We start from the raw sequence: 14,550 nt of genomic DNA on the forward strand, positions 1-14,550 counted from the left end.
AAAGCTAGGTTTTAGTTAGAGCTGATATAACCCAAATGGTCTTGATATGGATTTGAAAATGATTAACAGGAAAGAAGGGCCCATTGCAAAATGAATTACCATAGTATGTAAAATCACAAGAGAAGAGAATGGAAACAGGCTGAACCTAGCTGAGAATCAGCTTTTTGGAGAAGAAAAGCTGGTTTTCGGGTAGTCAGGTCCAGCAGTGAAGTTCAACACTACCAGATTAGCCTCTGTTTGTTTACAAAGCCCTGCTGGTTATCTAAAATCACACAGCACTGGTTTTGCTCCCACCTTGTGCGCTAGAAAGAAGCCAATAGAAAATAACAATCAACAAGTCTCCAGCCTGAAACTGGAATTTAAACCAGCCATGCTAAAGTCTGAGACATTTTCATGATTTAGAGCTGCATGAGTCAATTGCCCATTTCCACAGGTTTTTTTCAGTATTTTGACAAAGTCCTTTGATCACCTAAAGCTGAACTGAGAAAAACACAATAGATGCTTGTTCCATTTGGCAAACCCCAAACTTTCCCACTTTTCTGCCATCATTTGTGTCTTTCAACAAATGCTTCTGATACTCAGATACACATCCAGACAACATCTTCAAATTAGGTATTTGGTCCCAATTATGCTGAAGTCAAAGTCTGAGCTTCATGTACCTGAGCATCAACTTCTCAGCCACCTCTCAATTTCAGCAATAACACCTCCTCTGACCACAGGAAATCCTTCCCCCCCTACTCACAATAACTCTGAGTAGTGCTACAAAGACTTTGATCTCAGTCTACAAACACAAGCAGCTACTTCTTTCCTTTCAAGTTCAGCCTGTCTTTACTGCCAGGAATCAGCCTTGCTACACTTCCAGATCTGTTTGCTCTTCCTCTCAAATTGGCCTTTTTTCACGTGGCAGGAATTTGCTCCTTGCACAGAACGACTTCATTTTGCTCTTTCAACTCTTTCTCCAGAGTACTCCTCTATGGGGTGTCATTAGAGATAAATAAATAAGAAAGATGATAGTGAAATGCGTAACTACAGGAAACAGCCCAACACCATTTTCTGTACAAGTTATCTAAAAAATTAGTTTTGGAAGCTATTAAACACCTTCCAGTACAACATCAAGTTGGTAAACAGCACTTTCACAATTATTTCCCTTACGAGAGGGTTGGTTATTGAGCTGTTTTTTCCAGTTTTACAAACTCTGTCCAGATAAACTCCATACTATTAAATAGGTGTGTGAGCTTGGAATTTAGGACCTGTTCCACAATGCTCCTGGGGGAAGAACAGGGGGCTCCTCTGGCTCACAATCCTATATATTGTCTTACAAGGAATAAACAGGTACCACACCAAAACCAGTGATGGAGAAGTACTCTTGAACATATGAACACTGCTACCAAAACACTGGAGTTTTAGAGTTTTAGCCGACAGGATTGACTGGAGGAGCCCCTGTTGCTCCATGGAAAGGGACAGTGACAGAGTAGTGGTGCCAAAGGAAGGACCCACTGGCTTTAGAAGTCTTGGACTACAGGTGGCCCAATGAGACTTGTCATGAATATCAGATGCTGCCACCAGCACGCGCAGGACTCAAATGCTGGTCACAGAGACAAAAATTCCCTAGCTCAGAGACATCCATGGTCGTGAGGGACTCAGCAGTACCAAACCCCCAGGAGTCACAGACAGACCTGTGGTACATTTGAATCAGAAAGGGCAGCCACAAACACCAGGTCATCTTTACTTCACACTATGGATGTATGGATTTAGATCAAGTGAGAGCTGTCACCAGTTCCTGACAACATCCTGAGCAGCTGCTTAGAGTACATGAGCACTTATCAATGCACCCTCAAGCCCACAGCACACTGGGACACCTTCAAAACAGAAACCAGAATTTAGGTCCATATTTGCTGAAACGGTGGAAAGGTATTTTTTGTAAATATAATTGGGATTTCATTATTTTGTTTTGATTTTTCTTAAGATAGCAGAACACAAAGCATCAAAAAGCTCTACTATTTAGCAAGCAAGCCTGCAGTTACAGGTTTGAGCTTAGTTCTGAACTTCTGGGATGAAATTCTATTTTTTTCAGTATTGTCTCCAGCACAAAAGGAATATGTACTTGTAAGTGTTTATAAGACTGTTGGCAGAAATAAGGTTATATTAATTAGCTTAATCTAACTAATTAATTAATAAAATGAGAGTTAATGTTCTCACGCAGAGATGGAAAAAGCCCCCTACACACACCTGAACAAAGCACTGCCTACATGCCATGCATTCTTATTTTTTATTAGTTCCTATACAGTTTCACCTGGAGTGTTATATTCTGTGTCCCCAGGTTCCAAGTCAGCTGTAGATCCCCTTTGAGAGAGACTGACATGAAAACTAACCATTGCTATTGCCTGAATGGGCACAGGTTAGATAGCCCTCTTCTACTGATAGATGTCCTCAGAAGACTGAGATTTTAGATTATATCTGTTGTATTGTAACAACAACAACAACAAAAAAATCAAATATTTTGAGAGTTCTAATTTCCGTGTCTGTAGCAGAACAGACATGTCAGTTATTCAGTCAATTTCCTATTTCAGTTTTCCATAGACAGATTTTGTTAGTAAAGATAATCTTTGTTTGCATCTACCTTTTATGCAGTCATTGTTTATTTTTAAGCTGTTCTGGTCCTGCATTAAACACACTTATTTTAATAAGATGAGCAGCAGTACTTGTAAATCAGAACATCTGTAAACGCCTGCAATCTGCCAGACAGTCTTGTGCAAGAGTAATCACTCCAAATAAATGTTATTTGTAATGCTCTTTAATATTATGCCAGATAAAGTGATTATAAAAATGTAAAAAGCCTAAAAGGATAGGAGTAACATCATATCCCTGATATCATCACCAAGTGTCCATGTTTTCTGAAGTTCACATATGAATCACAAGCAAACTACTGTCCTGGCAGGACAGTAAAGGTCCCAGAAGGGGAATATGCATGATGCTCACAGGGGAAAGACAAGAAAAGAGAAAAATGGAGCAAATTTTACAGATTATCATGTTCTATGGACAATTTAATTGTTCAAGGGAGTGTTCACAGATTAACTGAGACAATGAAGGGATGATGCTTTTGAATTAAACTTCTCCCATTAACAAATGCAAAGTTGGAATGGACTTCCAAAGAACATAACCATAATCTTATTTATCATTAGGCCAATACCAATATTTCCTTTCATTAGTACATAAGTTATAAGGTTATAAGGAGGAACTAATGGCAAATATCTACACTTTCTCACTCTTCACTATTTAATGATGTGATTTTGCTACAAACTAGGCAAGGCAAGCTGCTTTTAAATTATCTTGGATTAACCTAAAGTAGTGTTTCAGAGAGATCATCTTTGTCATTGAGACATAAGTTTAAATTTTAGCTTTGGTTTCAAAATGGGATTAAAAGGCAAACTAGTACTGTGATCAAAATGGTCTAACAGCAGCTACAATTATCTACTTAAACATTGCTTCTGAAAGTGAAAACACCAAAAAGAAACCACTGGTTGGGAAACTGTTGAGCAGCAGGAATGAATATTTTTCACAATTTTATACTCAGAAAGCTGCAGATGCTACACACCTTATCTTTTACAACTACTGAGTGATTTTTCTGACTCTCATTCTCGTCAAAATTTGCTTAAATTTCACAGTTAGCAAGAGAAACCAATGATTGAATGACAGAGCTCACAGACATGGAAGGACAAATTTCAGAAGGGTGACTGAGGCATTCTCCCCTCTCACCCCAAGCCACTGAGAAAGCAGAAATTACCCTCGCAGAGGAAGGACTGAAGTAAAATTTTGGGGCCATTGGCAGTTGCTCTGCAGCACCAGAAAGCTGGGAAATGAGTGTTGTTGCCTCTCCATTCATGATAAAATGGCAAGGTTTCACCGGCTGCCCAAAGAAGACTCTGACAGACGGCTGTGATAGACGACTTAGTAAATGGAAAAACATCAGATCCGTTTACATTGAAGTAATGTCTCCAAAATGTCCCTGCTCTACTGTCTTGCAGCAAGAGCTTTCCAAAAGCACCTCGGGTTAGTGCTACAGCCTCAGCTTCACTGCACTCTTACAGCAATGCAGCCAGGGAGGGACGCTGGGAAGCAAGGAACTCCTGCCACCAAGATCCTTCTACCGCCTCATTCAAAAATGCATCCAACTCCATCTTAAAATTCATTTGGTCAGCAGGCTGTTGCCAAGTCTCAGTGATATAATGCTTAACAACCTTGTTCTAATTTCCTGCAATCTTACTTACAAAGCGCTTAAAATGATTGGACTTTGGCTGCTGTTGCTAAAGGCTTTATTAAACTAAAGGTTCAAATAATCCTCTTCTTTTGGTCCCCCATATCCTTATTGCCTGGAGGTATTTACACACAGAAATAAAGCCCTTCTTTGCTAGAATTAACAAACTGAACTCCTCCGTGCTTTCCTCTTGCATCTTTCCATTACTTTATTTATTATTGCAGCCTCTTCTCATTTGTCTTACTTTCAGTACGTTGTGCTCAGGCAGCCAAAGCTGCTCACAGTATTCCATATCAGTATAAAAATATTAACCAAGCCCCATAGTCTCCTTTCACTGAATCCAGGCCCTGAATTTCTGAACTGTGCTGGTCTAAATGTCTCCAGAAGAGTTTGAACAGCGTGTCACAATAATGGGGCAGTTTTATCTGGCCACACAGTGAAGTTCACTGAGTAACCTGAGCCCGGAGGAGCAGAGCACCAGGGCGTTGCCATGAGGTAACGCAGAGTCATCAGCCCTGGAACAGAATGTTATGAATATAACATCAACCCGAAAATGGTGCCAAGCTTCTGCAATCCTTGCAAATTCCACAGCATCTCCCCCATCCCTCAGGATTCCCAAAGACAAAAACACTTAAGCCTATCTGCTGTCAGGGAGGGCTATTTCCAGCCCCTCCATGAGTGAGTATTCCAGGCAGTGCTGGCTGCCCACGGCCCGGTAGCTGCTCACTGACGCCAAATCCTCCTTCTGCTCTCATGTCCTGTGTCTGCAGCCCAGCCCATTCCCATCAACGCCCCGCTGGCCAAACAAACCAGCACATCATCTCCACCGACACTGTGGGACTCACTGAGTGCCCAGAGCCTCTCAGTCTCTGCTTATGCCTTCCAGCATCTCCTTGATGTTCACTGCCCACGTTCAACCTGCCTCCTGCTAAGTTCTCGTTAAAGCCATATTTAAAATTTACCTGAACTGGCCCCATTTCTCACTGGATTTAATAGTGCAGCTGGTTAAAACACAAGGCCACCACTGGCACGGTGCACCCTCTAGCCACCTGCATTTCAGTAAACTTGAGGTGAAACAAAAAGGTTCATCCCATATGGACACTACCTACAAACCAGGCTAGCCCAATAATAGTCTGTCCTTCACGTTCTCCATGTCAGGAATGCTGCAAAGGAACACCACAACCATCTCAACAAAGCCTCAAGACAATATTCAGGATTTGTACGTATTCTGAAACCACTGTGAAACTGTAAACTGGGAATTTAAAAGTATCCTAAGGTTTAAAATTCATTATACACAGATGGGAAAAAAAAACCTTAGATGTTTTGTGGCTTTTCACTTAGAGGTAATAAGCTGGAATATATTCCAATAACATCTATTATTTTATGTATGTATTTTACTGACATAAATAATTAATTTATGAAATTTTCCTAGTTAAATGATCCTTTTTTAGGATCATTTAAGTAACTACTAGTTGCAAGGTGCTAAAGGAAATATTTATCATCACATTCCTAAAGTACGGCAAATAACTGAGTTTTCCTGTTTGGTCTTCACTCTGGGCAAAATAGGCACGATTAATATTCAAGCTTCATCAGAGTTTGATATAAGCTTGGAAAAATATCCTATATTATCTATGTTCTATTTCAGAAATAAACCCCTATAACCCAGTCTATGCTCACAGCTCTAGCATTTGTATATAAAAATCATTGTAATGCATTAAAAGTAAACCTCAAATGGATTTGGAATTTAAATACTTATGTCTGATATCTGGAACACTTAGCTTATAAACCTAATTTCACTCAAGCCAAATTACAAATTTATCTTTCTCTAGGTTTAATGGAGCTAAAAAATATTCATAGAAACAGATGAGACTATGTAGCACGTTAACCCAACCAAAAAGATCAAACATGCCGAAAACACAAGGAGAAGCACCTCATCTCTGTTTATAATTTAGATCTTTCTAGTTTAAACTCATCTCACATTTTCACATGAGAACAGTTTTATTAAGATACAATATCTTCACAGGAACTCTTTATTTGAAAACAAAAGTTGCACCTTTTTGGGCATTCTGAAATAAATTTCCTAGAATTTGATAGCCTGCAGTCCCACTGCTTTAGCTTCTCCATCCTTAAACCTTTTCTAGCAATTCTTCCTCTAGTAGATGTCCACTTTAAGGAATCTAAGGATTATTTTGAAAATGTGGTGTTCATATCACAGTTACATTAAATTACTTTAATCTAAGAGTTACGCTAAACACTCAGAAGGACTTGCTGTTCTCCTGAGCACATCCTTAGTTGAAATGTATGCTATATTCTTGAAGAATTAAGGAAAAAATTATTTAAAACATCAAGAGATCTGAGTTTCCACTGAGCTTGGCATGAAAGGCTGAGCAAGATGCTTCCCTTTCCAGCTTCTTTTTCCTTTCAGTGTACTCAGGACAACCAAGAACCCATGAGCAGATACCAGGAAAGGACCATGGCAGGATCTTTCTTTGGGCTGTTCTTCCTCACATGGCCCCCACATTCATCTGAGAGTTCATTTTCACTGCTATTTGACATCACAGCGTAGTCACTAAGCTCCTGTGGGATTGGCTTTGGCATGCTCTTACACTGAGCTTTCCCATAAATTGTGTCTCTGCATCCTGCTCATTTCTCACGTCCTGCAGTGAACAGCAGCAAGAATTGGCCTGAATAATTTACTAAGGCCCAGGCAGAGCAGGGGCTCTAATGTTCATTGCCAGTACTTTGGCACATGCACCTCCACCCCATGCTCAAGGTTTTCACTCCTCAGCAGAAAAGGAAGCAATTAGCAATGTCATATTGTTACTGACAGGATTTCTGGAAGGCCATGCTTTTAAGCAGCAGTTATTGTATATTATCATACTTATGCAAATTCTTTTCTTTCCAGTCCGATTGAGCTTTTATGATATTTGTTTCTCAGGCACAGCACCCGTAAACATGGGATAAATTATATTCTCTTATAAGAATATGGTTATGTCAACCCATATTCTTTACCAGCATCCCTAGGATTTTCTCTTATTTTCTGAAAACTAACTTTGAGCAAAGGATGTTGCCAATACCCTGAGCTGAATCTTTCAGGAATAGAATTGTCTTAAGGGTGGTGCATTATTTATAATTTTAATCTTCAAATCAACTGCTTTGGTCACAAAAACATATGACTCATTCTGAAATGAATAAAAGAAGGCTGCCTGTAAAAAGTCCCATCTTCCAGATACATCTCTGATGATGTACTAAAACAAGATTCTTAAGTGCTGAGGGAAAGGATTTTTTCTTGTTTGGTCTGCAAAGCACCTTCCTTTTCCTTTGGAGAAGTTTTTGAGAATGACCTGCTACTTCCCTTAAACACCTTCTCCTAGGATGTCCTTTACAAATGCACCCCCCTCCTCATGCCAGAATCTGACATCCTGTTCTAATCTTTTGGGATAAGAGAAAAAACAACAACAACAAAAAAGATAAACAGAGGTTCCTTCCCACCGTGTATGCTAGAAAGGAAATCTTCACAGTCCAGCCAAGGGAAAGAGTCTTTCTTCAAATTAGGTTTTTATTGCAAGCAGGTATTATCTATAAACCTGTCAGCCCATCAGAGAGTGATGCAAACTGCTCGATTCTCTGCTGCAGAGATTTTATTTTCTTTTTAGTCCTCATTACTGCCTAGAGTCCCTCAAAAAATTGAATTAAAGAGCCATCAGCACAGAGAACACTGTGACAGAAACAGGGCAGACCATGTTTGGTGACACTGACACTCACACTCATTCTCAGGTGTCAGTCACAGAAAATACAGAAAACTGTTATCAGACTTTGGTGTTCCTTTTCCCTTGACAGTGATGCCAATCAAGGTACAAAAGCCTGGCAGATGCACATGCCCTCCCATGCTGGGCCTTGGGGAAGGGAAAGGTGTCTTTTCCTGTTGCTGACTGGTGATTAAACATGTCCCAGAGCACAGCAGTTGATAGCCCACATTCTCCTAGACATGCATCATGTTCATACACTCTGTATGGGGCTGAGTGAGCTGGGATGGAGAGATGCTTCTGTTTTCTCTTTCTGAGAACACGATAAGGATTTGCTCCCTGGCTGTTATTACGGCTACAGTTTGTGATGGGTTTAGTCTAAGCCCTGGTAGGATAAGTAATACCAATAACTGCAATCAATAAAATGGGTTTCTGACACTGTAGTTTCCTAAATGGTAAACCAGACTACAACATACCCCTCTATGCAGTAAAAAATGTTATTACATATTTAAATATCACATATTTACAGCCAAAGGTTGACATCAGCACAAATTTTAGCTCTGTGAAGTACACCAGAAAAGCAGTTCTGGGACTCCAGACTCTAAACACAAAGGCAATCCCCAATTAAAACATAGACACGTCAACAGCCAAAAACCTATACCACAGAGGGTTCCAAATTTCATAATCCTAATTTTAAATCCTCTAACCCTTATCTTAAGTACCAGATGAGATTTCTCCTAACTCTAATCCTGTCTCTGCAATCCCCAGATAATGTATATATTGATGAGCTGAATTGTTGAATCCAATCTTCCTTACAGGCAGAGATTAGTGCCTCTATAAAAGTAAAATATGTGGCTGTGGGTCATATCTGCTGACATTTTTTGGGCTGTAGAAGCCTAAATATTGACTCCAGCCCACCTCCTTAGGCTAACCTCTACAAGGCCAATCCCTACAGTAACATGTGAAGCAACTGAAACACACAAATCTCTGAAAATTTAGACCAAACCTGAAATATATAAATTGAGCTTTAATGAAATACACTGAAATGCTATTACTAAGCATATACTGAATGTTAGCCATAAATTTGAACATCATGAAAATCCCAAACTGAGTTTTACTGTGGAGCTCAATTCCTATGATAATACTGAAGGCTGACCTTTGTCAGCTCTCAGCCCTATTTTAACCTCCTAGTGCCAGAGCTCCAACACCAGAAGCCCTGGCTGTGAGCCCAAGTAAATGCTTAGTAATATCAGTATATTGATCAATCCCTACAGTAAATGAGAGCAGCAGGGCCATGCCAGGCACCTCCCTAAAACTGAACACCACAAAGTTGAATCACTGACTTATAATCTAACTGTAATTCAAACCATCAAATTAATTCCAAGTCTACAAGGGGGATGAATCATTTAAACAGAAAAGCTGCCAGCCCTCTTAACTCCTTGGGCATTTCAAATCCACAGAGGCTCATCCTTCCAAAGCTCGGCCTTGACCCCAGCCTCCAGCATAGTCACCCCTCAGGAAGGATATGGGGACTAGTTCATATCCCCAGCCCCAACAGCTGTGGGTGCTGGCAGCCCATGCTGTGAAGGAGAACCATTTAGGACAGGTAAGGAACTCCCTGCCAGAAGGGAGCTCCTACCACCCATGCTGGTGCCCTTGAGGAACAGGTGATTACATAGGCTTCCAGTTTTAGATTTCTAAAACCTAATACTCAGCTCTAACCCCAGACTTAATTACAGGCAAACAAAAGTCAATGTCAAGAAATTTCCTGATATATCAGAGAGATAGCAGGATAACAACTGCAGCTTGGGAGTTTTTTGAATTTTATTTTCCCTCATCAGTTAAGGCCAAGAATTTTGCCTTTGCTGCAGATCATTCCTGCTTCAGATCGGCACTGCACAACCTCTGATATAACACAGCCTTGCTGAATAATTTACATATTTGCCATAGTTTCATTTGTAGACAGAAAATTCCTGTTATATTTGAAGTACAAACTCAGAGCTGCTGAGCCTCAGTGCCCTGCTTGGAGCTGTGGCAATCAAGCTGTGCTTGTGCAACTCTTGCAGGAGTTCTGAGAGGAAAACTGATTTTTTAGAGGCAGAGTTCATGTTGAAAGCATTTAAAAGAGAATACAACAATTTCAAAGGTCATTGCAACTGAAGGGGAAATGAACATTTTCCCATGTTTTAAATACCTTTACCTCTGCCAAAGAAAAGGGGATTTATCATGCTGAGACAATTCACTCTGCCAAACACCCAGGCAACCCTTGTTCACTGTAGGTGTCTTTTAAACAACAGAATCTGAATAGACAGAAGTATTGAACGTTTCACAGAAATAATTCAGATTCCTGTAAAACAACGTTTACAGCAAGAAATAAAGCAGGTTCCACAGGCCTCAGGCAGCTTTAACCAAAGCTTTCTCCACTACCATTAATTTACAGTATTCAATAGTGCCCGGTGAATTTTTTGTACAGGAGCTCAATATTTGACCTTTGGGAGCTTCCTGTTGAATGTACATCAGAAGTTACTATTCAGTTCTCACTCTGAAGTCAAGCAACAGCAGAAAAGTTCCAAAAAAGAAAAAAAAACACCTTTCTCAGAGCCGTATACATTAAAATCTACTCATCACTCTTCTGTACAATTATGCTGATCCAGGAAGATTTCCCCCCTTGCATATACACATTCAAACAGATTATTTTTGTATGAGTACATAAGAAGTGAAAGCTTGAAAATGTGTTAACAGAATTATTTATGGTAGCCTGAGTGTGATGTCTAAGAAAGATGATTCTTCATGTTACAAGAAAATTACTTCATACCAAGTCTGAAAAAATCTGTCTGACACCTTTTCACTGCTCTTTTGGCAAACTGAGGGTGTTATTTGTCAGCCATATGAAAAATGGTGACTATTTCTAGGAGTCTCTACCATCTGTCCTGAAGGGGTAATGACATAACTAAACTGAAAGAATTGTCTGCATCTTTCATTCCTAAGATTTCCAGGAGCCAGTGCTAATTCAGCTCCAGCTGTTGAACTGAGATTTCCGTTTTAACTGTAAACATAATTTCCTACATTACAGACAGACATATATAACTTCTTACTCTCCTAGCGTTACCTTTCTCATGTTAATTTTCTTCATTCTTCTTATTCTGAGCCATTCTTCATGTTGAAAGTTTGCTTGACCTTTTTTCTTCCTATAGTTAAATCTCTTGTTTTCTTGCAGCTGTAATTCAGTAGAACTAGTCCATACACTGTATGAATAAAAAAGAGCAAACAATATGAAATATATTTTATTTTGTGAGACTTTTTTTTTGAAACAGAACTCACTTTTATCAGTTATCTGTATTCAAATCTATAACCATTTCAGTAGGCCCAGGTTCAGAGAGAGATAATTCCTGTAGGGGAAAAGAAAGAGAAGTTCAACATTTCTTATTTAATGAGGTCCTGTTCTGCCAGACATTCCCCAAAAGATTTCATCCAGTAATTTTCTGCCACTAAGTCTGCCCTGTTGTATGAATCAGAGCACAGATACCACATAAAATGAGATCCCAGTCTAGCTCAGATAAATCCATGCTCTAGCTTTGGGATAAAAACCTTTAAAATTATTTTACAGGAACTTGTGAAGACCCAGTGAGAAATATCATGACATCTATAAAGTGATGTACTTATGGCCAAGGCTCCAGAGAAGTCCATTACGTCCACAGATGTAACCAGCCAGCAAATCTGCTTCTCCTCCTCCTGCTCTTCAAGATGTTCCATAATGTCTGCAGCTATACTGAGTTTAACGGCTTTTCTGGAATAAAAAGATTTCTGCTACTGGTACTGGTAGTACTATAAAAATAATACAGACCTGTGGATTCTGCCAGTCTTCCACCTATCATTATGGGCTCACCTGAGATTTCTGTGAGAACAACTATTTTGTTCTCATATTTTCCTCTCCCTTTTTATACTTTTACAAATTTTATCACCTTTTTCAGAATTGGAAATACAATAAATCTGTATTTACATCAGCTGGATGATGTATAGGAACATTTTGAGCCTTGGTGTAGCAGAATTCATTGCAGTACTACTGCTATTTGTAAACCACAGAAAAGCTAGGGTGTTAATATTCTTTTTCTTAAAAGCCAGAGGTGCTCTTTCAAACAAACTTTTCCTTTTTTTTTTTCACCATCAGATAAAATGCCAGTGAAAGGTAGCCAGTTGTGCACAGAAGAAAGTGACAGACTGTAGAAGGCAAGACAAGGAAGGACCTTTGATCAATTATCAGTTGTCCCAGAACTGTAATCCCATGAGTTTTCCACATGGAGGCTTCTACCTCCTCTACACCATCCCTTTCCTTGCCTCCCCAAGACCCCAGCCCTGAAAGTCTGTCAGTCCTTCCTGCAAGACCAAAAGTTTTCTGCGATTCTTCATAATTTTTCTTAGTAACTTCAGTGAGACCTCCAGCATTCTCATTTAACTTGCAATTACATTCCTTCTATGAGTCTTTTTATGTGAAATAAGGGTTCACTAACCACTGAATATTTAACAGGCCAACACTACTCCAAATACCTTTTCCCCTTCCTCTTGCTCAGGTCACTTTATGTGACTTCTGCTGGGATTGCCCAGCAGCTCTTCCTAAATCCTCCCAGGGACTCAGAGCACCCAAGGTACCTTTGTGTCCATCCAAAAATCACAGGATATTCTGGGGATCCTGATGGGTTTACAAAGAGGATCAATGATGGAACTGAAAAAGCAGCAAGGCTTCTGTCAGATCAGGCTCAGATCATCCCAAAAACTGTTGTCTGGGATTTCACTGACATATTTTCCATGTGATCCCAGTGGATATGATCACATCCTCAAACCACTATCATAAATGTGACTGACTGATGAGTTGTGGAAAAGCCAAGGCCTGAAAAGGCACCACCAGGTCACAGGCACCAGCGTAAGGAATCTGTTCATCCAGAAAAAAGAAAAATACCAGCAATTGTGCAGTAATTGAGATCATTGCAGTACATAGGCAAAGGAAGGGGTTTTTTTTTTACCTCTTCTTTTTTTCAAAATGCAATCTACTAGGGAAGTTGGAAGCACAGATAAGATTTTGGATACACATGCCAAGGTCTGATGAAGGGTTTACACTGCCTGAAAGCCTTGCCAAATTAAATGCCTGGCCAGTTGATATTAAGTGAAGCAATAAAAATCAGATAAAAAATAAGTTTCTCTCTTTTTGATTGGAGTGACTAACCACAATATTAGGTCCCATGTGCTTCTTTAAGACAAAATAAAATGCTGGTGAAACCATGTATCCTTATTTACTCATCAAGAATGATGAGTAAATGTAATGAGTCTTGTTTCCCTAAAGGCAGCTGAAATCAAAAGAAGGAAATGGAACATTTTGTACTTTCCCTATGTTATATCTGTGTTTGGGATGGAGCTCACCCTCCCCTGCCCAGGCAGCTCCCCACTCCTCTCTGGGCCCTTCTCCCTGGCACTCCAACCTGGGCACAGCAGCAGGAGCACACTCTGCCCAGCAAGTGTGCCCTGAATGCTTTTCTTGCCACCATAACAACAATTTAAAGCAGGATTTCAAAATCCATGCCTAAAAACAAAGGGAAAACCTGCAAAACCTGGTCAGGATCAGCCCCCTTCTGAGTGTTGTCTGCCCACCCATCTCAATGCCACAGTGACACTACAATTTAAAGGTGTCTTAAGTACTCTTTGCAGCCTGTTGATCCACTTATGAAATTCTTTTCACTCAAACTTTGCAACTGCATGTGACCTCTAACAACCCAAAAGTTCAGTTCAGAAGAGAAATTAAAAACACAATCCTACCAAAAGGAACATCCATAACACAATGTAGCAGACAGTCACAGCTACCTGTTTTCCAAGTGTGCCTATACCAAATTGTACGACTCACTTGAGCCCTGGCATGTTAACAGAAAAATTATAATAATTTTGATTTTCTGTTTTTTTTTTTCTATTGACTCACACACACACACATTCACCTCAGGTAGCCAGCCAGTATTTACTAGGACTCACAGCTGCACCAGCTGTGAATTGATGGAAAAGAAAACAAATCTCCTCAATGTCATGGATCTCAAAGTAAGGATACACTCATTAATTCAGTCTTAGATGTTTTGCTTGATCAAATTATAAATTAATTAAGTTATAAGGATTTTAGTACTTTCCTAGGAAATTTCTCATCTTGTTGATCCTATTTGGCTATTTTAACAAGTTCTTCTTCCCCAGGCTTCAAATAATCATACACAGGCACCATTCTACCCAAGCCAGGGTTTCTTCATCAAGCTTATAGTCCACTAAAGACAGCCCTGAAACTCTTATTAGAAGACATGTAATACACATTTCTTTTTGTATGACCTTGAATAAACTCCATAAAAACTCAGTTTTCCACGAAGTAAAGTAACAGCTACTCCATTTAATTGAAGTAAATAGTTATTCCATCTGTACACAATGCAGAAAGACTGAATGGAAATCTCTCCATTGTGATAATATGGAAATTAGAAATGCTAGCATAAAATTACTAAAGCTGTACAGTCAATGAATCAAGTGAGGGAA

The sequence above is a fragment of the Motacilla alba genome, chromosome 8 (assembly GCF_015832195.1).
Source record: "Motacilla alba alba isolate MOTALB_02 chromosome 8, Motacilla_alba_V1.0_pri, whole genome shotgun sequence".
In the NCBI taxonomy this organism is placed as follows: Eukaryota; Metazoa; Chordata; class Aves; order Passeriformes; family Motacillidae; genus Motacilla; species Motacilla alba.